This window comes from Octodon degus, unplaced genomic scaffold, assembly GCF_000260255.1.
Source record: "Octodon degus isolate 3935 unplaced genomic scaffold, OctDeg1.0 scaffold00171, whole genome shotgun sequence".
Taxonomy (NCBI): domain Eukaryota; kingdom Metazoa; phylum Chordata; class Mammalia; order Rodentia; family Octodontidae; genus Octodon; species Octodon degus.
The window spans coordinates 2,612,346-2,616,323 of NW_004524747.1; positions in this window are offsets into that span (position 1 = coordinate 2,612,346).

Here is a 3,978-nt window from a genome sequence, read left to right on the forward strand (position 1 = left end):
ATAATAATGCTGTCCTTATCATGTCCAGAAACAGAGTATCTTGTTGTCTGGAATGAAAAATTACATTTTTCATTATCTTGATTCGTATAAAAGTATTACTTGACATTGTCAAATGCCTGCATCCTGTGTTCTGGTCAAACTATATCTAAATATACTGAGCCCTGTGGTTCTCAAATTATAGTCTATTTGAGAAGCTTTTGGGTTGCCTATTTAAAACACAAAGTCTTAGGTTGTGGTCCAGCAATTCTGATTCTTCAGCTTTGGGATGAAGCTCTGAAATTTGCATTTTTCCCAGTTCTTTTTTCCCCTGTTGACTCTGATGCAAATAGCCTAGATATATGTTTTCAAAAGACATTCATAAATTTTACAAAATACCCACATAGTATAGTCACAACACCATCATTAGAACTATGACCTGTTTGGTAGGGTTGGAGAAAAGCCTCTAGTTTCCCTGCTTTTGTAATTTCACTGCTCTCTGCTGCTACCTGTCTTATTGGTCTGGAAAAAGGAGGGCATTTTTAATTAACAAAAAGCTAATATTTATTGTCTGCTTATTATTGGCCCAGTACTAAGTTTTTCCTTGTTAATTAACTTGATCTTTATTTTTTTTTAAATTAATTAATTATTTATTTATTTGAGAGAGAGAGAGAGAGAGAGAGAGAGAGAGAGAGAGAGAGAGAGAGAGAGAGAGAGAGAGAGAGAGAGAGGCCAGCTCAGCCCACCAGGGGGCAGGCTGGCTGGCATGTGGTGCTGGGGGATTGAACCGCGGTCCCTGATGCTTTTGCTAAGCTTGTTCTAAGTAGGTGCTTTAGACCACTGAGCCATCTCTCCAGCCCTTAACTTGATCTTTATAGCAATCCCATGGATGAGGTAAGAAGTATTATTATTTCTATTTTATAAAGAAACTAAGACATTTCTCAAGATTATACACTGTGAGATCATGCATTCTTTTTAAATTATCTTGGGTGTGAATGCCTTCAGGGCAGGTTTGGCTGGCTTGAGTTGTGGGGATCGAACCACAGCAACCTGAGCCTGACTACTTTGTTGAAGCACAACTTAAAGAACTGAGCTAAGGGGCAGGCCCCCTTAAATTATCTTAAGTAGCTATCATGTTAAAAAACTGCAGGTGTTTTAAAAGTTTTATTTATTTATTTGGTACAGGGTCTCACTGCACAGCTCACACTCATAGTGATCCTGCTGGCTCAGCCTCCTCAGAGCTGAAATTACAGGTGTGTGCCATCACTCCCAGTTTCAGTAACCAGCATGGTGCTGAGCGGGCATGGCATATGGTACTAGGGACCAAACCTGGGTCCTTGTATTGCCAGGCAGGCGCCTAGACCACCAAGCTATCTCCCTGGACAGGAAGGTCATTATTGGTGACACATACGTTACAAGCATTTCTCATGGAGAAATAAATCTATGAGTCAGGTCAAATAATGAAAAGAAACTACAAGCCAGGATACTAGAACATGCATTCTGGTTCCAGAACTTGAGTATCCAATTACTATGCTATGCTGTCTAAATTTTAAAGGGAAAACAATAGCCTTACAGACTCCCAAGGAGGTAAACTGGATATGGAGCTCCTCACAAAGCCCTTATCAAAAGTATGTCACTATTTTATCTGTCTGATAGCTCCCTGAGAAAAACACAGTTTCTTCCGCATTATTTGACCTGACTCAAAGATTTCTCCATGAGAAAAGCTGGTAGTATATTTGTCAACAATAATCCGGGCCAGGGAGATGGCTCAGTGGAATAAGCGCTTCCCTGGCAAGTGCAAGGGCCTGAGTTCAATCCCCGGTTCTGAAAAAAACAAAAACAAAAACAATAACAATAATCACTTGCAGTTGTTTAACATGATAGCTACTTAAAAGAAACTGAAAAGTGTAGATGTCCATGCGGAGTTTTAAAGAGTTGTGAGGCACTTCCAAAGATCTAGAAAGCTACATGTATGAATGGAGCTATGTACATATCCAGGGAAGAGTTATAAACTCTCTTCCTGAATGCTGGAAGTATGTCCTAAGTGTCATAGAGCCTCATCACTTCTATCAAAAAATATAAAATTATTGTTTTGAGATGCTGAAGGCAATATCCAGCAAATCATTAGCTTATCACTGAACTGAGCAGAGACATGTTGTCTCATACTGAAGGCAATATAAACCTTACAAAATTAGTCTTGAAAATCATTAACAAAAGAATGAAAGAAAGAAACAGTAAAGCAAACGTATCAACAACAATACCAGATTCTGTGGAGGGGGGAAGATGTGATCAGGAGTTGCCAAATTATACTGTCTAAAACGTCCAGTTTTCAACAAAAGTATATAAAATAAGTAATGAAAAAGGTTTCTATAGTCTATATGTTAGAAGAGAGAAAAGTAGTGAGTGGAAATTCCCAAGTAATCTCAGACATGGATTTATTAAATAATGAATCAATGGCTGGCCAGATAGCTCAGCGGACTAAAGCACCTGCTAAGGCAGAGTGCAACAGTCAGGGTTTGATCCCTGCCTTGCTGTGCTGGCCCCACCCCCACGGCATGCTGAGACAGTGATTGAGACTGGGCATGGTGGTGCCTGCCTGTAATCCCAGCACTTGGGAGGCTGAAAACAGTAGGATCACTATGAATCCAATCCATGTAGTGAGACCCTATAGACCCTGTACTTAATACAAAAAAAAAATGAATTAAAAAATAAAAGAATGAATCAAAACTGTAGATATTATGTTCAAAGAACTAAAGGAGGCTACAAATAAAGAATTATAGGTAGGTATGAAAATGTCTCACTGTAAGTCGTCAACTTAAGAAATTAAAAGCTTAACTATCAGGGCAGCAATTCCACACCCTAGGGCATGGAGGCTGTACCCTGGAGTGACTCATCACTTAAAGGATGTAAAAGGAAATTGAAAAAAGAGCATTCTACTTCCTTGGAGGAGTTCCAGTCTTCACATTCAGCTTGGATGCGGTTTCCTAACTTCTAGTGCAGACTCTTTGGCCTCTGCTTTGTATCCTTCAGCCTTCTGGTGTAAACTCCTCAGTCTTCCATCACAGACCTATTGGCCTCTTCATCAGTCTTCTGTCACAGACTCATCAGCCTTCCATCACAGGCTTATCAGCATTCATTGAAGACCTACCTGCTCCTGATACAGACTTCCACAATACACTGCAGTAAGCTCCGGACTTTAGACTGAATCCTTCAGTCTCCGGTGTGCAGATCCCTCTGCACGCTGCCTCATCTGACTCTGTGGCTGACTGTCATAAGGCAATCTTGCAATTTCTTATACATTTGTACATCTTGTGCTATATCTGTGTTTTGTGTTATATCTGTTCATCTAGTAAAACCCTGACTGATACATTCACCAAATACAGAATGTCCACAAAAATATAGATTATCTTAATAGAGCCAAATATAGATGTTAGGGTGAAAAGTATAATAATGAAGTGAAAACTTTGCTAGAAGGGTTCAATAGCATATATAAGCTAGCAGAAAAACAAAATCAGAGACAGCAAGATAAGTGAGATAATCCAGTTTGGGTAACAGAAAATTAAAAGAGTGGACAATTTCAGTTTTGTGCATCTTGGTATGATTTTATTCATATTTCTTGTGCAAAAAGTTCATTTTTCTTGGAAATGTGGTGTTATAACTTTAACTAAATTCAGATATTTTAAATCTTTAAATATGTGTTGCCTACCCCCTTCTACTTTGAGAATTCTAATTATATGAATATAAGTTTCTTGATTTTGGCACAGAGAGAACTACTATATCACTGATCTGTAAACTTTCTTCTTCATGTTTATTTTAGACAATTTTTATTGTTATATTCATTTAAGTTTGTAAATAATTTTTGCAGTGTGCATTCTGTTATTAATCTCATGTTATATATTCATTTCAGAAATATTTTTCTAAAACTCACTCTGTCTACATCTATCTTTCACATTTCAATATTTGCCTATAATTTTAATTTGCTAAATAATTATTATTGTTTTT